The sequence below is a fragment of the Cryptomeria japonica genome, chromosome 7 (genome assembly GCF_030272615.1).
Source record: "Cryptomeria japonica chromosome 7, Sugi_1.0, whole genome shotgun sequence".
Taxonomy (NCBI): domain Eukaryota; kingdom Viridiplantae; phylum Streptophyta; class Pinopsida; order Cupressales; family Cupressaceae; genus Cryptomeria; species Cryptomeria japonica.
The window spans coordinates 684,556,862-684,582,169 of NC_081411.1; positions in this window are offsets into that span (position 1 = coordinate 684,556,862).

Genomic DNA, 25,308 nt, shown 5'->3' on the forward strand with positions numbered 1-25,308 from the left:
TATGCTTTTACAATTATGTGGAATTTTTATTGTCTCTTTTTTAATTTTATGATTGCTTCAATTTGTATAAAAAAAAACATTTTTAGTTAAAGAAGTTTTGTCACATTGCATTCGACTTATTTGTCATTTAAGAGGTAATAATGCATAAAAAGTAGTGTAGGCTAATGAAACTTAATAATCAATGCTGACTCTATTGTACTGATTGTTCAAGCAAGTGCTATAAATAAATAACTAATTTGTTCACTCCATTCCATTGATTATTTATGGAAAATGTTTTAGTATGGGTCTAGAATGTTGTTATTGAAAGCATGCCTGCCATGCTACTAATCTTTAGAATGTAAATTGTATAATCTTAAGGTTATAGAATAGAAAATCTGAATTTTGGGGGCTATAAAGGTTAGTGGCAGTCCTAAATATAATTCCAAGTTCTTGAACATTGGTTTCACACATGCCTAGAATAAAAGCCTCTTAAATCTATAAAATTTAAAAGAAATTGCCTAACAACCTCCCAAATTAAAATTTAGGCCTTCTCCATTCAAAGTATATGTGAGATAAAGGATCTATAAGAGGAGTTAAACTTGTTGACCAACTAATGATGTATTTGTTGTGGCACATCATAATACACCTCACAATATAGAGAATGGGGTCAAATGGAGCATTCAAGTTGGTGAGTGGGTTATGATTATTTTATGGTAGGATAAGGAAGCATTTTATTTTGATCTTATGGACTTATTTATGATTTGGGTGTTAGATTTATAACTAGATTCTTTAATGTCATATAAATTAGGTCTTTTAGGTCGTAGCTTCCTAAATACAATTTAATGTTTTCATGTATGTTGTCTCATATTTATTAGGTTCTCAAGATGGAAATTTTGATAGTTAGGTTTATCTATATTGTTAAGATACCCAAATTACTTTGAATCTATAATTGTTGATAATCCTACAAAACCTTACACTGTACAAGTGTATCATAACATTTGGTTAAAATATATTAGTTTACTTTGGAGTATGAAGATTTTCTCTAAAAGGGTTTTCCTAGGTCAATTATTATGCTATTGTATATTATTTTTAATTTATTTCCTTATAACTAGATGATTAGTTTAATATTTGCACACATTTTCTCTTATAGGTTAGTGTAGGAAGCATACATTAAAATTTTACATCCTTTCATTTGCTATTGTATATTTTACCAAGATACACTAAATTGATTATCAATACTGGTTAGGCAATGGAAGAAAAGAAATCGCACGCCTTCCAACTTATATAGAAAACATAGAATATTGAAAGAAAAAAGATAACAAAAAAATATGGAATAAAAATTGATATCTTTATAGCTAGATGAAGAGCAATCTGCACCTAAAAAAAATTGAATGAAAACTCCCTACAAGAAAAAGATTAAAATGAACACCTCAGCAAGCTTATCTCCTAAAAATTAAAAAAATCTAAGAGAATATATTATGGAATATTCTACACTAAAGCATCTATTAAGAATAGTTTTCATGTATATGAAGAAAGCAGGTTCCAAAAATTAGCTCTAGTGAGGTACCTAAGTAGAAAGAAAACTCTCATAAAGTGGAGAGAAGGATAAAATCCAATGTGAAAAAAAATCACTCCAAAAGAGAGTAAATATGTACAGGATTAAAAAGTGGGCCCCACCCCCAAGGATGATAAATCTAAAACAAGACTAGAAACCATGCCATATTGATTTAGATGATGTAAATAATATAAAGTGCTTCCAACGATAGAGAGAAAGAGATAATGTAATCCACCCACAATGAAGTATCCCTTGTGCCAAAAGAGAATTCCTATGTATTAATGTTGAAATTTATTCATCTAGGGAAAAGTATATTTTTCCCATTAGGAAGAAACATCTCCAATGGTGAATGGTAAAGTAACTAGAATTAAAAGAAATAAGGTGAGGTGAAAAGTCTCAAGGTGTATCCTATCTCAAAATGTTTATCAAACACTTTCATGATAATGTTGAGATGAGTCATAATCATATAAGTGAACTCACAAAACAATGTGAAAATTGATGATGAGAAATCTAAAGAAGTGATGTAGGATTTGGAATGTTCATGCATGCCATTTCGCTACAATGTAAATCCAAGAAGATTTTTATTGGTGTATCCATTTAGGATATAAATAATTTATTAACTTTACTTAGGGATAGGTAATATTTTAGATGCATAGTTGTGTATTAGCTATCAGGTTAGGTATATTTTATTTTTCACAAGAGTGGTTTTAACCACTCTTCATATTGATTAGGATATTTCTCCTCATTTTCTATACATTGTTGCCTAAGATTCTTCTTTATAAGTAGAGGTTTTATACACTTTTAATTATCTCACTCTCATTAATGCATCATGTATATAGACTAGTGAAATAATTTGTGTTTGCTTCTTATTGTTTGGAGGAATTTTGTGGTTTGGCTTGCAACACAAGCTCATAGGTGCATCAACATGGTATCAAAGTGACTGTGATTGCAACCCCTTCCCACTCAATTAATTTTCATGAGGTTTGTAATTGTGGTCTATTGTTCTTCCCTATGAGAGAATTAATAAAATCAATTATTTTTCCATTTTCATTTGAAAAAAATTATTTTTCCCTCCCAATTTATTTCCTCTCAAGTCTGATTCATGATAGGGTCTAATTCATTGTGGGACTTTATTGTCATTGGAGACATTTTTAGTGTGCGAGGTCATGGGGTGATCAAGTAGTAAAATTAAGATCATAACCAAGCTTGTAGGTCATTCTATTTGGAATGACAAATGAATTACACCTATGTGATTCTTCTTAGTTTCTCGCAAGAATTTTTAATTTTATTTTCTGGTCTCTTGGCCAAATTGTACTACTATATAGGTGTTAAATTCCTTGCATTAGAGAGGTTTTATGCAAGACGACTTCAAGGCTAGTTGTCAATAAAATCAATTTTGGTTCTCCTCTTATTTGTGTAGACCTCCATAGATCAATGCATGGATTTTTGTAAAGTCATGGCTTTGTCTCTCACTTGCACATCATATTTGGGACCAACTCCATCTAATTTTTGTTGTAGACTTTAGCTTTTAAAAGTTATACAAATATATATTTTTTTGCATCATGCTAGGGTTTTATCATATGATGTTGCAAAGTCTTTGGTGGGCTCATAAGAAAAGTTGGGGATAGAGTGTGGACATGACTTTAGTCTCACTTTGACATCAACAAAAGATATTGTGTGGATTTTATACCTTGACACCCAAACTTGTAGTGTGAGCTTAGGCTCATGTAGTGTTTCCTTGTTCTTATGTACATATGGGACACATTGGATGTGTTGATCCTTAGTGTTGTTATGGACGAGGAAATTTGACACCCTCAAGGTGATGAAATATTAGACGAGAAAATATATCTACTCCACCTCACTAAACTAGTGCTCTTGTGAGCTAGGAGATACATATTACTAACTACCCAAATGTGTAAGTAGAATTTAGTAAGTAGGAGGTCTATCAAACTACCAAACTTGAAAATATGTCATAGAGACTCTCTGATAAGTACTACATAGTCTCTACTTGAGGACATGTGCACAAGTCAAAGATGACAACACAACACACTAACATCTCGTATAGACAAAGTACAAAGACATACACAAAAAGTACAAAGTGACAAATATATATTGTTTAGGTAGACTTTAAACTAAATAAAAGAGTGATAGAAAGACAAAACAACTAAAATGTTGAATATGAAAGAAAATAAAAGAAGAGAAATATCTCATAGTTGATCCACGATTGAAGAATCTAGCAAAGAAATCCTTTCTCCACTGAAATCTACTCACACAATAGAGAGAAAATGTTGGGGTTGTGTATTAGGGTCTATCATAATGAAACCCTCTCTTTGGTATTTCTACCTCCATAGACAACCAAGATAGATAAATAAAATAGATAACCAAAATAGATATGAAAGAGATATAACAATCGATGTGCTATGGAGATTAAAATGATAAAATTAAGGAGGAAAAAAACTACCCTTTCACACCCATAGCAAAGAGATTACTATAAGGAGAAGGAGAAGAAGAAGGTTCTCCTTTGAGCATCAAGATAATGAGTCTGAAGTAAATGAAAGAGTAGAGATGTGTGACAAAGATCCAAGAGTGTTGGAGACCATGAATAAAGATTCAGTACCACTTCTTTCAATATCTTAGAGTTCTTAGAGAGATCATTCAAAGAGTCTCGAGAGACAAAATGGAGCTCCTAAGGAAAGATATGAGGCTTGAGATTGAAACTAATGCTGGTGGGTGTGAGAAGAGGCATTATGAACTCTGTCAATCATAAGAACAATGCTCAAATAGCCACCTTCAGTCTACAGATTCGTAGGATTCTAGTACAGTGCATGAACATATCTGCGGTGTGCTAGTGTCTACAAGTCAAATAGTAAATGATGTCAAGAAAATGACAAGGAAAATGCTAACTAGGTAAGCCATGTGGATAAAAGGAAAAAAATGCAAAGAAGTTCCTTAGTCATCATAAAGTGAAGGCACTTATGTAGCATAGAATCACATAGGGTTCAATTTATGACACTACATTCTGCCCCCACTTTAGTGAACATATCACTTGTCAAACAATGCAAAGCTAAAGTAAAGAAAAAGGTTAGAATAGTTTTATCAGTACACGAAGGAGAAGAAAAGTCCTCTAACTGAAGTTGTCCCTAGGGAAGTGTCTTAAACCTTCATAAGCTCTTGCTAGGTTGTTCCATCATAAAAATGTCACCTTCAAACAAACCTGTCAGATGAAAAGAAAAAGTTCGATACCATTAGACACTGAGATAATAAGATAGCGATTTAAATATATACACCAAAATGGGTGGAAAGTTGTGTTATGTTAGATAGCCATATGATAGCACAAATTACATCGATCGATGATTGATTAGATAGTGATTTGGCCTCCACAAAGGCAAAAAATAAAGTGGTTTGGCCCCCACAAAGGAAAAAGATAAAGTGGTTTGGACCCAATAGAGGAAAATGATAAAAAAATCAAGTGGTTTATCCTCCACAAATCAAAACAATAAGAAGGTCATGAGATAAATAAGATGCAGAGATAATCATGATGAAAACATGCAAAAATCCCAAAAATGCAGAGATACAGAGATATGAAAGCTCACCCTTAGAGTGGTATACATGGAACACATCTCATTATAACGAGAAGAGATGTTGTGTCATATCAACATAGAAAGATGTTTCTCTATAATGTCATCTTCAACAGATGACACATAAGACCCACAAAATCAACAAAACATAAAGGCATAGGGATATCTATTGATTCATTGCTAGAACCAACAGTAGTGAAATGAGACAATGTATATAGCTACATATGAGTATTTTATCATGATGCCAAATATTATGGATCATATGAAGAAAGCACATGAAGAAAAAGAAAAAAAATCAAGTTAATATTGAACAAAGATAAAAAAATCCCCAATGCTTTGTATTGTCCCTTATATCGAAAGGCAAAATACGATAAATAAAACAAGATCTATGAACAAATAGAAGAAGATTTACAACAAAAAATCCTCTATTTTTGAGAACCTACGAAGTAACTTTGGTCCTCCAAAAGAGAACAACATATAAAGAGAATCAACCTCTTTTTTCCAAGCACCAACCAGAGTAACTCGAGTCATCCTGGAGGGAAAAAATATAAAGCAAGAATGAGGGAGAACAAATAGGCGCATGATATTCTCAAAGATAAAGAAAAAGGAGGTACTATCTTATGGGTCATTTAGTAATAGGTCACCATCCTCTGAATCTCAATCATATAAAGAGGGGGGACGAGCTTGAAGAGGAACAATAGGAAGGGTAGAACCAGGTGCAACACTGACAACAAGAGCCAAGAAAGAGGTGGCTTCCACATTTTCATCCAAAATCTCCTAAGAGGAAAGGGTCAACAATCATGTGAAGATCATAAACAACATTGAGATATCCTTGATGGAGTTAAACAAGTTCCTCTCAATAGAAGAGGTAGGGGACTCAAACTGAGGTAACAAAATAGGAATTGTACCACCAATCTCCAAAAAAGTGGCAAAGACAAACTTCAAAGATGGTAGAACCTCCTAGACAAAAAAATAGAAGTAAAAAAAGAAACAAACATTGAATGAGATGATACATAGATGAACAAGTTATCAGAGTTGGCTTCTGATAATGAAATTATACAATGGGACCCTTCTTGAACTTATACATATACTAGAGACATGGGGCTCTGATCAACCGTAGTGGGTAGAAGGACCGAAGGGAAACTCTAATGAAGATGTCGCTATGAAGCTAGAGGATCAAACAAGGTTGCACTAGACACTACCTATGTATGCATCATGTCCAAAGGCTGAAAGAGAAGGGGCATATCAAGAAAAGAGGTAATGAGAGGAGTCTCTAATGAGGGAGTGATGAAGACCTGAACTCACTTATGGTGAGGCTCACAATTAATTTTGGAAGCAAGCATGAGCAAGATGAAAGATGAGGTAGACATCATAGGAAAGGGAACAACAAGATAAATAATAGAAACAATCTCCAAAATAGTAGAGGTAGAAGCAAACATCAATAACTCACTTACATCCTTCAAAGAAATTTCAAGCTTCCAGGATATCATTCATTCATGAGGCTTATGCTTACATGAAAGCTAGTTCTGATGTAAATGAGGCCTAGGAATAGAATTCTTAGAAGGAACAATGACATTGTGCTCCATAGGAGAAACCCTTCAGGTTGTTACTAGCAAAGGAGAAGGTCTAATTGATGAAGCAGGAGGTGTAGCTAGAATAGGCTTTATAGACATAGTCATGGGCATTGTTCCTCTTTTAGCTCTATGATTTTTTGGATGAGAGATGCCATCTACGATCAGAAGCACCAAAGGTGGACAAGATGCAAACTTTTACAACATTGGTGCCTTTCCCTTACCTACATCAAAAGTATTGTTGTGAATACAAGACACCATTAGGAGTTGCATAGTCCTAGGTGGACAAGGAGGTCTACCCTAAGAAATAGGTCTATCCTCAACCCCTAATAAGGAAGAGACAAAAGGCATGACCCGCTACAACATAGGAGAAGACAAGGAAGGTGAAGAAAATATTACTACAGGAGGAGACAACAAATACCTAGGTTGAACTAACTTAGGAGCCAATTCCCCCATATTATATTAATAATAAACTATGTATATCAAATAACCATTGGGAAGCATAGACTCAACTAGAGAAAGCCAAAAATGATGCAACAAAAAATTCTCATAGGTTATTAGTGGTTCATATTCAATATCTTGGACAACAGGCACTAATCCCTTATGAGGAAAATTTAAGCACTTATGGATCACTGAGGGAGTCACATCCATGGTGATCAACCAAGGGATACGTAGTTTGACCCAAAACATATCTAATATAGGGATGATAATAAACATGCTTGATACAACCTTGAGTCCAATAGGGATTGTCAAGGTGGTATTTCCCAAATGACTAAGAGACAATCCCTTATGCATGCAAATAGTAGCATGAAACTCATCATATCTCAGCATGTGCCATACAATAACAAACAAAACCTCATTAATAATAAAATCAAATTTAAATGAAGGATCCACCATCACACCTATAATGTTTTGACTATTTAACATTGCAGTGATGTAAAGAGGAGTAGGCTCTACACAATAAGGGACATCCAAAGGGGTGAGAGATATATTGATAGTTCTTATCGTTTGGCTAAGAGGTGAGATTAGAGGAATAGTAACCATTTTGACATATGGGCCTTTACTTAATATTGAATCTAAAGATGATAGAGAGATGAAATTAGATGAATGAAGCCAAAAAGGATCTATATATATATCTACAAATCATTATTTTCCTTGTCAACTAACTTATTACACTTCTCTTTTCTCTCACCCACCTGGATATCTCCACTATCTATATGGGCTTGGACAATATGTCTAAGATAAATGAAACATTTAGTTTCACATCTAGGTACATGGTGAAACTAACAAAACTTTGAACCATCATACCATCGAAGGTATGGTTTATTTTTAGGGGCAAAGGTCTAATCTCAGGAAGGGTTATAAAATTATCTTTTAATAACCTCTAAATTATGCTCAAATAGGAATCATTTAAATTAATAAACATCATATTTCCTTGTGGTGCTTGTGCATATCTCTTAGTCACCTAGGGTATATTAATCACATTAACCAAAGCATTGTTCTTTCTAGACCCTTTCATGGATGATATAACCCATTGACTCTAGCATGATAATTCAAAGTATATTCTCCAAATTGAATCATCATATGCTATTTATCAATGAGTGTGAAACACAAATTAGTGAATTTTTGATATTGATTAAGAGATTAGCTTTCTCTCAATGTACCAATGAATATCCTTTGCAAGTCACTATCTGATAGGGAAAAGAGAATTCTGGTAGAGATAGATTCTTACGAAGAAATAATGTTTTTGAATAAGGGAAAACGGGTTTTAATGGACCCCTGAAACCCATTACAAACAAAATATAATAAGATCAACATTAAATCACTACAAAACACAAAAGACAACAAACAAGAAAAGAATAGTTGACCAGCAAATGAGAGATAGAAAACAACAAACAAGACTAATGAGGAAGAGCCAAGGCTAGGTAAAGTTATAAAGCATCTTAGTGTCTTCCATCTCCAGTTGTTCCATATTATCAGTCATCTGCTTGATATCATGGATTTCCTTGCTTTGGCTTTGCTTCTTTTTGATGCTCGCACGGGTTTTTCTGCCAAGACCGGTCTCCTTATCTTCAGGGGTGTCTTCCTTCACATAAATGATGCCTACGGAGGCCTTATCCCCATGGTCATTATCAAGCTTACTGATAAGAGTCTTCATACTAGCAGAGGTGGCCTTTAGGATCTTATGACTTTTCTCCCCAATCTTCTTGAGTGTGTTCTCAACCCCTTCGAGCCTTTTTTCAGTACCCCCAGCTCTGTTCTCTAGGATTTGGAAGCTATTACGTTGAGCATTAATGATCTCCTCAGCATTATTGATAGCTTCGGTAACTTCATTGAGACACTTAGGGAGGGAGCTAAATTTACCAGTGCCAATAGCTTCTAAAGTCTCAATTTTTCTAGCTTCCTGGGCTTGCTTGGTTTTTATGCCAGTAATTTCATTTTGCATCAAGAGGAAAACCTTGTTGAAGCTATCCATGCCATTTTTGATGCAAAGGTCAATATTAAGATGAGGTCCTTCCTAGGCCTTGTCTCCTACAAGATCCAAATTCTCCTCGAGACCCACCTCCCTGAAATTAGAGCTCTCAGCTTCTTTCAAGGTCTTGTCCTCCCCTATCAGACCCTTATCCTTAAAACTAGTCATGAAAGGCGACCAGTTCTTGGTTCCCACTTCCTCAGTTTTTAGAGTTTTCCTTTTTTGCTTCTGACTCGAGAGGATTTGGACCTCCTTGCTATCAATCTCCATGTCATCATCAGTCTCATCTTCCTCCTCATACCAACTATCATCATCCTTCCCCCTCTACTTCCTTTTGTCAGACCCTTTTATTGGTAGCTAATGCCCTATTTTTATTTTTTCTCTTGCTCGACCCAGTGATTTGGGGGTCATCCTCTACCTCAACTTTCATGTAATAGCCATCACCATCATCATCATTTGAGTCATCCAATTCCTCTTTCAACTTAGAAACCTCTACAATGCTCAAATGGATAGTGGTAATCTTGATGTGATTATACAAAATCACCATCATACCCTCATGCATTGCAGGTTTGGTTTTGGGGTTGGAAATTGCATCCATTATCCCAACATTTAGGGCACAAAATAGGTAATATGGAATGGAATTTTTTTCTTTATACAAAAAATGGTTAAGAATAAAAAAATGATAGTTGTAAACCCTAGTAAATCTCCCATCTAAAGTGATAAATTCCATAATAGCAAGAAAAACCATTTGCCAAATTAACTTAATTACCTTCGACAAGTAGTAAGTATGGCTACCCTTCACCAATCTGGCTTTCTCCTCCTCATCATTAGGAAAAATTTTCATAGTAGCATCTGAAACCTTCCTATCCCTATATAACTTGATTTCATCCATTAGAAGTTCCGTAGCCTCAGCGATCAAGGTTTCATTCACCTTGACCTTCCTGCTGCCAATGGTCAATGTGCCTTTATTCCAATCCTTTCTGAAAATTCTTATAATTTATGGTCATTTCTCCTACATTCTCTCCATGAAATCAATCATCTTGGTTGCTTATAGCACAACCTAGACCTGAGGATGGTCCCTCCATTTATCAATAGTGGTTTCCTCTATTCTCTTCCAATTTCCATCCATATTGTTATCATAATCTATCAACTGTGAATTCCTACAAATACCTTTCTTCGCTATGAACTTTTTGTAAGAAACTAGTAGAAGCCAATGGAAATTTCTAATGCTTCCACTCAATAAGGAAAAAAGAACTCATAAATCATGCAAGGTGGTCCTACAATTATTAATGTACCTCCTTCTCGCCTGCATTCAAAACTGACTCCTGCTGCCATGACCTCCCCTATCATCTCAGGAAATGATTTCAAATCTGGAATTGCTTACCATGATATCTTTCATAAATTAAGATGTCACATGCCACACAAGGGAGCTCCCCCTCACTATTCTAGATCTTGATTTTCTCGCTTCGTACTGCCTCATTGGAAGCCCAGTCAGCAGACATGTTGGCCTCTCTGTAATCATAAGAAACTTAACATTTATCAAACCCTTGAAGCAAATGGCTGGTAGAATCAATGATGTTTTAATCATCCATGAGGGTTGGTGTTTACCAAGGAGGCAATTAATAATGTTTTTAGAATCCCCTTCCAACCGTAAAAATTTGGCACCCATATTATATGCTAATTTGATATTTTGGAGGGCACCCATTGCTTCAACCAGATGATTAGTCTGAATCCCCAAGGGAAAGGCTACCACCCCAATAAAAAAGCTAGCACCATTCCAGATAACTCCACCAGAACCAACAGGCTCTGGGTTACCTTTATCAACTCCATTGAAGTTAGCCTTAAACCAAGCATTAGAGGGAAAAGACCAACTGCACATACTTCTTTTGATTTGGTTGGTGTTGGTGTCAATGTAGGATGGGATGATCCATCTCTTGAGAACATCAAAGTCCTCCTTATTATTACAGTAATGCTCTCCCCTAGCCATCACATTCTCAACACAATTATATTTCATTGTGGCCCACACCACTTCATAGGTGTTAATATCATTCCTGAAGATTTTGTTATTCCTCTCTTTCAATATACCCCAAAGGATATGTGCAAAGGAAAACATCCATCAATTTCTTATGGTCGGATTATTTGTAGTGCAATGCGAGCTCCTAAAACAGTCTTGAATCTCCTCTAGGACAACCCAATTCAAACCCCAATGTTGAAAAAAAATAGCCCAAATAGGATTAACATAAGGACAGTGTATAAAAATGTGGTTCACTGTTTCCTCTTCATTGAGACAAAGATAGCATCTGTTGGGGATGCAAAAACCCCTCTTTCTCCAGTTATCAGTGGTTAGAATCTTATTTTTCAAAAGAATCTATAAAAGGATATTAATTGTAGGAGTCAAACCTAGATGCTAGGCCTTAGCCCAGTAGGGGCTAGGATCATGGGACTGAGCCAACATAAGGACAACAAATGATATAGAATAAATCCCTGAAGAGGTACTGCTCCACACCATGTAGTCTTCCCTTCTAGTTTTTAAAATTTCATGGTTGAACATTAAGTTTACCTACTTTAGGTTTGGATCAATAGAGCCGAGGTCCACCCACTTTTGATCTCTTCAATAATCAACAACTTTAACACCAAACTTCTCCTTACTAGTCTGGATGAGCATTTGAGAGGCACAATTATTGAGAGGGGCTCCTCCAATCTAGGCATCATCCCACAAATCCACCTTCCTGCCATTACCTATGGCCCAGACATTTCCTAAACTAACAATACCTTTAGCCTAGGTAACGTTGTTCCAAATAAAAGAGCCACTTGGTATCTGATCGGAGTCAAGGAAATCTTCCATGGTAGGAACCACATGTAGGTACTTAGCCTTCCAGATATCATTCCATTCTCCATTTTCTTGATAGATTCTCCAAATTTGTTTGGCTAGAAGAGTCTTATTCAAGGTTATAATATTTCTTAAGCCCAGACCCCCCACCTCTTTGGGTTTATAAATATTATCCTAGGCTATGAGTGCCACTCTCTTCTTATCCTTAACCCCAGACCATAGTAAGGCTTTCTGAATTTTCTTAATAGCATCAAAAAAATTTCCAGGGATTTTAAAGAGACTTAAAGCATAAACCAGAAGACTCTGGGGAGAATATTTTAAAAGATGGATTTTTCCAACTTGACTAAGAAGGGTACCTTTCCATCCCGCTAGTGTCTGACTGAATTTGTCAACAAGATTATTCCAAAAGAACTCTGAAGCTTTCATGCCCAAATGGAGATCCAGATAAATAGAAGGAGGTTTTCCAATTTGGCACCCAAGGATCCAAGCCATCTTAATATGTCTATCCTCCGGGGTGTTTAAGAAGAAAACATAACTTTTCTCCCAATTAATCATTTGACCCGAGGCTAAACTATAAGTATTGAGGAGGTTCCTCATAGTGGATGATTCTTTGATCGAATAAGTACCCATTAATATGGTATCATCAAGAAATTGTTGGTGGGTACAGGCTTTGAAACTAGAAGAGGGGGAGATTCCCAAAAGAAGCCCTCGAGAAATAGATTTTCTAATAAATCTACCTAGACATTCAGAAAGAGTAATGAAGAGAATAGGGGAGATGGAATCCCCCTGCCTGATGCCCCTAGAAGTTTTGAAGAGGGGGAAGTCTCACCATTCACAATGACTAAGAAATAAGGGGTCGAGATAAGTTGATCAATCGGCTGAGTAAACCAAGCACAAAGGCCAAAAGCACCAAGCCCCTTACCAAAGAAGCTCCAGTCAACATGGTCATAGGCTTTTGATAGGTCCCACTTCATCAGCAAGCCATGTTTCTTTGATTCCACCAGCGAATGTATGTTTTCATGAATATAAATGATAGAGTCAAGGATTTGTCTACCGAGAATGAACCCACTCTATTGGAGCAAAATTTTAGATGGAAGAATCCTTAGCAGTCTATCAATAACCACCTTAGAGATAATTTTATAAAAATAATTGCATAACCTTATCGGATGGAACTTATCCATAGAATCAGCCTCAGGGCATTTGGGAATCAGAACTAGAAAAGTAGCATTGAGTCCCTTTAAGATAATTCTAGCCCCAAAAAACTCTTGCACACCTTTAACCACATCATAATTGACGATATTCCAAAAGGCTTGAAAGAAGAACAACAGAAAACCATCCGAGCTTGGGGATTTATTGACATTAAAAGAGAAAAACACTTTTTTAACTTCCTCCTCAGAAGGGATGGCCACCAAAGCCTTGTTCTGAATATCATTAATGTTGGAATGAATATTCTCTAAGAGGGCTCTCTGAGAATGAATATCAAGACCACTATCCACTAAGAGAAGAGAAATGAAAAAATTACTGGCTTCATTCCCAATATCATCATCCTTCCTAGTTTCAATTCCTCCAATTCTCAACTTAGAGATCCTATTTGCAACCTTATGTTTCATAGCAGTCACATGGAAGAACCTGGTGTTTTTGTCCCCAACTTTAATCCATAGAGATCTAGACCTTTATTTCCAGAATTCTTTTTCTATTCTGATAATCTTATGGTACTTCAAAAGCACTTCATTTTCCTCCCTGATTGATACTTCATTATATCCACTGGTTTGGATTTTATCCTGTGTTTCCTTAAGCTCAAGCTAGGATTTGGACTTGGCTACAAACAGATCCCCAAAAAGTTTCTTGTTCCATTTTTTTATATTATCTTGCATGTACCTTAATTTTTTAGCCATTATATACATCATGGTACCTTTGACATCCATAGACCACCACTTCTTAATGGCCTTCTCAAGGTTAAGATGGTCTAGCCACATCCTTTCAAATCTAAATGGGAAGTTTCTTTTAACACTTGTATTCTTAGCAAAAAAAACCACAGGAAAATGGTTAGAACCAATCCTAGAAATTTTTGATAAGGAGCATTGGTAATGGTTAAACTATTGATTAGAAATAAGGGCCATGTCAAGTTTGACTTGAATAAGATCTTCCCCCATCCTCTGGTTGGTCCAAGTAAAATTAGCCCCTTGGAGATCAATATCATGTAGACCGGGGAAACCTCCAAACTTCTCGTTGTCACGGAGAAGGGTGTTGAAGTCCCCCATAACCATTCACATATCATCCTTATAGAGAGCCTGAATATCTTCCAGCTTCTTCCAGAATTTACTTCTACCAAGTCTATTATCTGGGGCATAAATATTAGTGTTACCTATTTTTCCTACTAGCTCAATCAGCTAGAGCTATGATGTTTCATTCATGAGAAAGAAGGTGCATTTTTATTCTGCTGAATTGAATTCATGATTATTTAAAAGGAAAGGCAAAAGAGTGCAATATCATGTTTCATTTTTCAGATGCATATGAAATAGAGAGAACAATTTTTTTTGAGAAAAGTAATCTTTTATTAATGAATGTACAATGTCTCACAGAAGTCGTGAGACTGACTGATATGGTGCAAATAATTAAAACACTATACATTTGAAGATGCAAAATATTAAAGTAAATGCAGAATAAAGAAGGGTGACTCGTCATTGTCTGAATGACGAGCCCTCCCTAAGTTGTTTTGTACATTTGTAAGTCTTCTGCCCATCCAGCATCCAGTTTGTTGCCTCTTCGCTGCCCTAAGTACCTGCATTTGAAAATATTGTTAGGGCAATGAGAGCCATCATTCATTATCTTCTCATGCATCTGAAAACATATAGTCCATCCCTCATGTGCATCACAATAGCTAGTATGCCAAGCAAATCATTAAATATCAGGTCAAATCATCAATAAGAAATCAAATTATGCATTGTTTTTATCTAACTTGTTTGCTTCATGTGCAGATATAGGAAAAGTAATGTGGTTGTCTTACATGAGTGGGGAGAAATGTTGCTCCCACTAGGGTTGAGCCCAACTCATGTAAATATTTCAAAACAACAAGATGATAGAGAATAGACAAGGTTTTGAGCACATGGATGCAAGTTTTTGCAGCCTTACAGTTTTCAAACACCACTGTTAGAGGACAGTCAAAGCCAAAGCTCATCCAAAGAGAAAGAGAGCAGTATATATAACTATTCATCTCAAGGAGTCATATGTATCATGCTTAGGGGTTTTGACAGTAAAGCCTTAACCATGACTGAAATCATAAGTTGTAAATTAGAGATTATAGTGATTAGCTCAGTCCAAGGCTTAAGGGAAAACATTCAATCATACCTTGAAGTTAAATTGATCTTCCTTATGTAGCAGCACTCCAAGATAATGGTGACAGAGTTAATTTGTTGTTGAGAGTAATAACACTCATGTTGCAAAAGTTTATGATAAGAAGCAGTGAGTGCTATAGCCCAGTAAATTGGTGATAATGAATAAGGGAGCCTATATTCAGAATGTTGCAGTCATATGAGGAAAGATTATGGTAGTCTTAGTAGTCCAAATGATCCTCTCAAAAAAATCACAACCATGATATTTGAAACTCATGATCTTGATGGTCCAAAGCAATATAGAATTCAGTGGATTAAAATGAATGTGGTAGACATTTGACTATCATAAAGTAAGGAAAATCCATAGCCATAGTCAATGCCAGTACTGAGCAGCTTCAGTAGAAGAATATCAGTCTCAAGGCAGAGAATAAAGGAATAAATATCAAGATTAATAAAATCCATATATACCTTAAGTGAAGATCAAAAATCAAACATATGGGCATTCAAGACAAATACAATCTGGATAGTCATAAGTGTGTTGTGCTTTCTCAAAGGCAGTATTAGGCAATGGAGGATGGGGTGGATCAAGAAAAATATGCAAGTCTGGTAGAAAGTAATGATGGTATGGTTAATTCTTATAACACACAATCTTCAATAGAAACTTACATATAGTCTATTCTATGTGAGTAACTTTTCATAATTTAGCAACCCTATAAATGATGAACAAAGGATCTTTCAATATGCAAGTCACCAGCAACTATCAAAATTGACAGGGGTATAACACTATCATAATCCAATGTGGGAAAGTAAAATTATCTTCAATAGAAAACCTCTCACATACACCTTTTATCCTCTAAGAGAAAAGATATACACATCATGATTAATGCTAGAGGTGTCAAGAATAAGGATAAAAGCACTTCATCAAAGATGAAAGATACAGTGAAAATGCAATCATTGTTGTGCATTCAGTTATTGGTTTAGAATCAAGTAAAATAGAGATAATGGATTTACACAGTAAGATAAGAGTATGTATCCATTGATCTGAAGATGTGTTTTCATTGTCAAAATGGAATTAATTGTTACAAACCAACATAGGGTCACCACGATACTAAGCATTTGTATACACAGTCTCCAGAGAACAATCCATGAATCATTACAGTCATCATTACAAGCAGTACCAGATATATTCAAAGGTATGACAAATTTGCAAGAGATAATAGCAAGCATGAAATTCTTATATAAATGAAAATCATGAATACAGACATTGATAAATCTAAACACTTTCAGTTGTCAGGAATTTCATAGAGCAGATCCAAAGCATAGATAGGGAAAGATATTCATAAAAAATATACTTCTTCATTATGACAGTAGGAGTAAGTCACCCACAGAACTTCATGTCAGCCAACTAGTAGGATACAATGATCCTGTTCACTATCTAGTTGCAGTTCATGTCATTAATGTACACTCAATAGGCATTTTTAAATGTAGGAAGAAGACACATCAATATCTCAGCCATCATGCATATAAATATGGCATAGTGAGTGTAATAGCTTTCATTATATGATGAATGAATTCATTCTCTATTCTAGTGAGCATAAAATGTATACAAGCTAACTCATAGTCATACAACCATGAATGGAACAACTATCTTTTAGAAGTATAAAGCAACAAAAGGAATATGGTTGTGTCCTTTGAAGAATAGTCATATAAAAAAGACTATGACGGTGAATCAAACACAGTCATTTGAAAGGACTGAAACTGAGAAGAAAATATAGATTATGTTCTCAAAAGATTCATTCTTTGCTAAATAGGAACAACATTTTAAAAGAGAAAAAAAGATAGTTCCATGCTAAGAGAAGCCATTCATAGATAGTGATCAAACCTTGACAAAATAGTGAGGAAATGCACTTCAAATCTACCCTATTGCAGTCATACCCAGAAAGTGTAATGCCCAAAAGTGCTTCAAACCCGTTGAGAGAAGAAAAGAATAAAGTTATGACTGAAAAACAAAGGGGATTCATAGCCATGACCAGATTTGTAGAAGACATGATCTTACCTTACATTCCCGTGAGATCTCCAAAAAGCTATGAAAATCTGCTAAATCATCACCCTCAAAGTGTAAATGCACAGAATAAAGAACAAATATGAAGTGTGGTGGTCTTACCACATATTTTCCTATAGTCGTCCTCCTGCAAATATTCAAGTAATAGAGACTTTGGCTACAAGGATTCTTCAACTCAAACCCTAGTTCTTCATAGACGGTTTAATTCGAGGGAAAAAAGAAGAATGAAAAAGACGCATAAGTTTTTCATCTTTTGCTTTTGCTTTTGGGTTTCAAAACCCTAAAGAAGGCCCAAGAAGGCAAAAGCTTTTTGATTTTCTATTCAAAAATAAAAGCTTTATTCATCTTTCATGGCGTGGCTCTTCTTTTTTGTATTTCCTTAAGTGTTACTAAACACTTATAAATTAAGCCTATAGATCTTAGAACTCTTTCATATATGCACAAAGCTTGTAAGTCTTTTTCTTTAAAGTGATGGTTATTAATCACTTAAAATAGAAGATATTTTCTTTTTGAATGCATAATAGAGTTTGTGTTACTTTTGAGTTGTGGTAGTTATGCAAAGGAGAGAGCCTTGTCATATTTGAGTTAATGTGTAAGTATGAGAAGTAAAATTAAGAGATTTGTCATCTAATAGGCAGTTTACCACCAGTTAGAGAGTCATAATGTATAGAGTATCAGTCAAGAAGTGTTTTGAAATACTCCTCTCCTTCATTCTTCCAGTTCTACCCCTAATTTTTAGGAATTTTTAGTTGTATCCGCCCAAGGATTGTGCATTTATTTTGACTTCTCTTTTATAGTCTAAGAGTTCACTTTCAATTAGGTCCTGATTTTGAGGGAAGACTTAGAGTTGTGATAGCACATCTTTCTGGGAGCCAAAAATTTAAAATTTGAATTTTGGCAAGCTTTTGTATAAGTGATTGTTTATCACTCTTCTTTCTCTAGTTTTGGAGTTTCTTGTACTTGTGTAGCAGTAGTTTTGCATGCTCTTGTAACTCATTTCTTATGAGTTTTCCAGATTTGAAATTCAAATATGTCCTATTGATAAATAAAGAAGTCCATTGTCCTTCTCAGATTGGTGTTGTTCAAGCATTGTGTGTGAGTTCTTAGAGTGATTTTTTTTGATTTTATAGAATCCATATTTTCATCTTATTGCCTCAGTGTTATGATCATATGCAACATGTTATAGTTTAGGTGAGTGAATGTGTTGTTATATTTAATGTTTGAAGTTGTAAAAATATCAGTGTTTCCCTCCTGCAAACATATAAAAGTTTATACCTTTCATATGAATCATTTTTGCACGCATGTATATTTGAGTTGTGCGATTACAAGGCTTCATTATCTGAGTATTTTATGAGGTTTATAAGCATTTGCAAGCCAATTTCAATCATTGATGGATCACCTTTTTAAGTAGTATTTTCAGTTTTATGCATATCCTTCTTCCCTTTTCTATGAAATTCAATTAAGTTTTAGGTGATCAAATAGGAAGCCGGACTATAATCTAGAGATTTGCCCTCATAATAGGATACCCACAGCCTAAGAGCAATCTAATGTGTTATAGGATTGCAGGAAATTTAAGCTTGTATCAGGTGCAAATCCCCATGACAACAATTAGTTAGGAGCAAAGAGGTACCATCCCCAAGATGATGAAACCTAATAAAAGAAAAATTGCTATCTTGCTTGACAGGTGCCCCAGAAACTCACCTTAGATTCCAAAAAATGGCAATGCCCCCAGAAGCACCATCCGGGCTACCTCCTAAAACTATCCCATCCTTAAAAAGTTTTATCTTCTCTACTTTCTCCCAGAAATTTATAAGAACATCATGTTTATATGGACTATTCAATCCATGTATATTCCATGATACAATTTTCATTTTCTAACTAGGGAACATAGCTCATGGACGGTCAATTGAGTACCATTCGCTATATTCTTCCTTGCCTCTTGATCTCTAATATGGCTTGCTTTTTTCCTCCCAAGAGGAGAGGGGTTGAAACTCGTATCAACTTTGGTCCGGTTTCTTGTCTTGACTGGAGTAGCCTGAGGGATAGATTTTGGCCCCTTTTTCCCACTTTCTTTTGATCCGCTACTCCACTTATATGGAAATATTCCTCTTGGATATTTTGGGTGGTTGTCTTCTACTCAACATCATCAACCTCAACCCACTTAGCACTTAGATTAAGTAGTGAGGTTGTTGGGGACTCCTAGAAGGTAGATTTCACCATCTCCACTAATAGTTGTGATTCTGACAACGAGATTCTTCCAAGGATCAAACAGTTTTGGGCTTCCTTATAGTCGAGTCTAGGGCCATCTCTGATGGTGTTTTCCATAATGTGATTCAAATATGCTTCCTCCTTGGTTTGTAACACCACCTGTATTTCTCCATCTTCCAAATTATCACTTTGTTGGTCGTCTTGATTGGTATCTAGTAGTTCTCTCTCGTCTTTGCCTGTTTGATCCTCTTTACCATCTTCAAGCAAAGGTTTTTCTAGGTTTTCCACATTAATATTCCCTTTTTGCTCAAAAGTATCAGGTATGATGACACTCTAGGCCTCTTCTATCATTTTCTCTTTTTCAGCAATCTCAGGTTGCTTAAGAAGGTTTTTTGCTTTCCATTGCACTGTCTTGTCTTTCTTCTCTTTCTCTTTGAAAGACTGAAGAAGGCATTTTATAGCTGTATGCCCTAATTTTTTGTAGTGAAAACAAGCAAAAGGAACACTTTCATATTCCATAGTTTGGTTCCATTTCCCCAATCTAGAGTTAATCTCGATGGATGAGGGCATATTTGTACCTTGCATAACTCCCACACAAATCCTAACAAAGGTAAGTCTTCTTCTTGCTGTTGTGATAGGATCCATAGATAGGAGTTCCTCGAAGGAGCTAGCAATTCCTTTCAAGACATCTTCAACCCAGAACTCTAGGGGAAGGCCCAACAGTCTGACCCAAATTGGAGCTTGTACAAAAAATGATTCATTTAGGTCCATCTAAGGCATCCATTTTTGAAAAGAAAGCATTGATTTTCTGATCAACCAAGGGCCATCATAAATAATCCTCAACATGTCTTCCTTACATGAAAAGGCCATTGACAATGCTCCTTTGGACATAACAGTGATCTCTAGTTGACCTTTAAATGCCCATTTGCATTTAGCAAATGCCCTAACAACATCAATATTTAGCCTCAGGCCCAAAAATTTTCCCAACAGAGTCATTTCCATAAAATTAATATAATGCTCAATAACTGGGTCTAGAATTTCAATAGAAAATCTACCTTTTTTGGGGTCTGGAGTTTCAACAACTGGAGGGAGCGAGGACTTTCCACTCAGTTTGACACCAAACAGATAAGTCCATGACCAACCATTGTCCCTTTGAACAGGTCCCAACCTTGGGTTGTCTCCAGTATGTGATTGTCCATTCCCCCAATTGGGATCGAGAGGCTTGTTGTCTACTTGTGGGTCCCCATCCACTAGTTCCTTTCCATTTGGCTCAGAGAAATTAGGGAAGTCTCGAGAATCATCCTTTCCACTCTCCCCCTAGATTGCTTGTCCATTGCAGGGTCTTTTTCCCTACCCTAAGTTCAAATTCAAAGTTGCTCCCTTCTCCCACTCCCACATAGCTCAAGGTTCCCCCTACACCACATATGAAAATGAGAAATAATGTTAGTAACTCTCTCATTCTACTTTTGCTTGCAATGAAAAAGGTCAGCTATGGTGACCTTGCTACCAATGTTTTCTTTGAACCATTTGAGAAACAAGTCCATGAGCTGATCAAATGTTTATATGGAGTGATCTAGCAAGGAACTATACCATTCTAATGTGGTTTTTTTAAGGCAACAAGAGAATAGTTTAAGTAGAACAAAATCCAAACTATGATGCATGGTCATGAAAGAATCAATGTGCATATTAGGATCCTCTTCTCCATTAAAATTGATCAAACTTCGATGTCTTAGTCCCCTAGGGAATGATGTGATTAAGGATACTTAATTCTAGAAGGCTCTTATGATAATATGCAAGTAGGAAAGATTGACCAAAGTGAAATGCAAAATTTGTGAGTTTCTATTGTAATTGCCCCATGTTTTATAAAATGGTTCTTAAAATGGGATTAGTAGGAGGAGGGGTTAGTGTTTCACCATGCATAGAAACAAATATATAGGTTGCATGAACACTATCTCAACTAGCATGAAACCTAGTACCAATATCGAAGATAGTACTAGTCCTAGTGTCTGCACTGACATAAGTAGTGTGAGCTCTGACAAAAGTAGTGATAGAGATACTAGACATACCAGTGTAACCTAGGATAATATTAGAGACATTGATACTATGAATTATGAGATCAGTTGTAGGTCCAGTCTGAACCATGTGTACTCTCACTCCAAGCATGTTAATACTGATCTGGGACCAGTAGAATTGAATTGACTATCTTGATAGGTAGCATCTACAAGGGGTAAATCACATTTAAGAATTAAGGATAATGCCATCAACATCTCCATATTTTTTCTATCTGAGGTTAACATATCTCTCAGTGTATTTACCACTTTCGCAACCTAAGGAATAATATTTTCTCTATTTAAGAACCCTTCAAAGTATTTTAGGTTCTCCCCTTATGAGTGAATCTAGTCAAACTAAATAGTGACTACAAAATCATGATTAATTGTAGTAGGATATTCTGAGAGACTATTTATAGGGGTAGTACTTTGTGATCCTAGTGTAGAAGAGGCCCTAATCATAGTTCACCATTAATAGAACGATAAGTGAAAAGATCACTTCGGTCAGACATGCATACAAACATCGAATAAGGTAAAGTAGGATTATAATGATCAAGATGGACACTCTATCTAGAAGTCATCCTCACAACAACCCTAGTGGAAGTCTAAGTGGTATATATCATAGACAAGATATATGATTCCTTAACCACTCCAAGTGTGTGCAATAAGTGGTCCTAACACAGAGTATTGTGTTGTTTAGTTAAGGTAAATTATTACAAAGATTGGGTTCTTTTTACTTTACGTAAATTTTAAAAGAAAATTGAGCACACACACGGACCATGAAACAACACCCAAATTCTTCACGTCAAATTCATCAAAATGTGGAGGAGGAAATTTGACACCCTCAAGGTGATGAACTCCTAGAGGAGCAAATAGACCTACTGCACCTTACTAAACTAGTACTCTAGTGAGCTAAGTGATACAGACTACTAACTACCTAAACTAATAAGTGGAGTTTAATGAGTAGGCGGTCTGTCAAACTACCAAACTTGAAAAGATTGATGGACTTGAAAAGCACTGAGAGGAGGGGGTGAATCAGTGACACCAAATAAAACACTACTTCAAATACTAACCTGTAGATGAACTTAACCAAGCATTCAAACAAAACACATGCTATCCAAAATGATATAACAATATCCATAAAACGTAAAGCATCCACCATAACACAAGTGTTTATATGTGGAAAACCCAAATAGATAAAAACCACAGTGAGATGGAACTCACAAGTTAACTATCTGCAGTAATAGATAACTGACCGGTTAAGGTCTACAAAGTTCTCTACTAGGAGTGAATCTTGTTAGAGATCCCAAAGCTTGATTAGAAGCTTATACCCTGTTAAGAGTACTACCCTATTAGTAGTAACCTCTTTGGAGGATTTGAGAATCCAAACTAGTGGATCACCTTGTTAGAGGATTTGTACAATGAAACTTGTTAGAGCTTACTCGGTTAGGAGATTTGATTCTGTTGTAATGATTAGAAAACAACAAGAATGGTTTGATCTATTCTGAGTAGCACAATACTTGCTTGATCAGATCCTTCTAAGTACATTCAACACTGCTCTTCATCTTAACACTTATCGCTCTTCAATAAAAGCTTTCACTCTTGATGCATATTAGTATTCGCATAACACCCTTTACAAATGATTCACTAAGATGTCTTTAAATAGACATTCAAATCTTATGTCAGCCTAAGGAAATCAAAACACAATTTCCTAGGTGCAGTGTATCTAGACAAGTGATCAAAACTCATCATAAAAATGACCGCCAAGAAATCGGTCCTGGTAACTCATCACAAAATCAGATACCGGTTAGAACAGTCAATACCAGTTGGAATAGAACATGTGAACCATTGTTCTGGAATCTTCTTCTTGATCTCCATCTTTAGCTTCATATTCATTTTGATGCCAACTTAGTGTAGCCACGGGTTATCTCTCAAGCACATATTGGTTGACACAAAGTACTGGTTAGAGAAAAACCTTAAACATACCGGTTGACAATGTAAACCAATTGAAGTTACACCGGTATTCAATATAATCATATGTGTGTATGAGTGTTTCATCAATGACAACAAGTGATGAATACATTACAATCATCATCAAGCCAACAATCTCCCCCTTTGGCATTGATGGCAACACTTAGAAATTTTTTTAGAGTAATACAATATTGCTAAGTGTGCATACACAACAAATTTACACATATGCTCATACTACCCCTTAATGCATGCATAAATATAGTATTTTCAAAACCACACATAAATATTTCTACTCCCCCTTTGACAACAATGCCAAAATGAAAAAGTAAAATATATACATATATATATAGAAAATTTGTATCAAAGTGTTCAGCATATATTAACAACTTAAAAAAAGTTCATGCATTGGCTAATCTCATAAAAATGCCATTGAAGTTCTTCTTCATTTGTGATAAATAATTTTCCCATGATTCCAGTATGTTAGCATTATACTCAAATGTAGACATCAGCTAGGAATGGAATTCGTCCATTGAGTCTAGCATGCAGGTTTCAAGAGTAGCAAGAATAGCTTCTACATTGGACTAGGCTCTCTAATGAATGTCAACCTGTGAGGTGAGAAAACTCTTGAGCTCTTTTAGAGATCAGAGTCTCTTAGCCTTCTCATTATCATTCATGTTCAATTTCTTATGCAAATCATCTATAGATTGGTTAAAGGCATGAATGGAGTCCTGGAGTGGGACATATGTCTTGCATATCCTTTCCATTTCTTTCTTAGTTTCAACTTGACTCTTAGAAATGTCAGAATAAAAGAAAGAAACATTGGAGGTAAAGGAAAGATACTTTCCTCTAGATTCAATAGCTTTTCCCAACAGACTTCCATTATGAGATAGAGCCATTTTTCCACTTTCAATGTTCTTTGCCAGCTTATCTCCATATTTCTTCTTGTGGCTCTTCTCAGCGGACATTTGAGCAGCATCTTCAAGTGACTTGATTTGATCAAATGCATCTGCAACTAACTGACTAATTTTGCTAATGGGTGTAGGAAGATGTAGAACAACTATTTCCGGTAGTAAACCAAACAAAATTTCTACTGCATTCTGGATTGTCTCTGATTCAATCTTTTTCTCTTTTAGTCTCTTCTTATGTGCTCTAGATTGCATAACACTAGCAATCTTCAACTTTTCTGATGCACTCAAAGTGTTCATATATACTTAATGAATCACCATCATCATCATATTCAAGTAGTTTTTGCTTCGCTGGTTCAGGAGGTAAACTTTTAATGATAGCTCTCTCTGTGTTCTGCTCTATTGTCTCTTCAAGTAACTGAGTGACAACTTTCTCAGTAGACTCCTTTTAAGTATTTTCAATGACCAGTGGAGATTGGGGCTTCTCCAGTCATTCTGTTGCTGGTTCATTGTCCACTTTTAGTTGAATAGTCGATTGATCAACTAATGTAACTTGTACTTCAATAATTGTAGGATGCTCCATATCTAGTGCAATGTTGTCTCCAGATAGATCTACTATGTTTTGAACATCTTCATCAACAAGAATAATGAAATCATCCTTCTTCTTGATTGGATAGACAATGTTAGGTTATATAATCTCCTCTTCATCCATTTCTAGTAGAGGAACATCATCTGTAGTACCATCCTTATTTCTAGAGTGGATGAGTTCTTCCCTCTTTTTGATTTCACAGGCTAT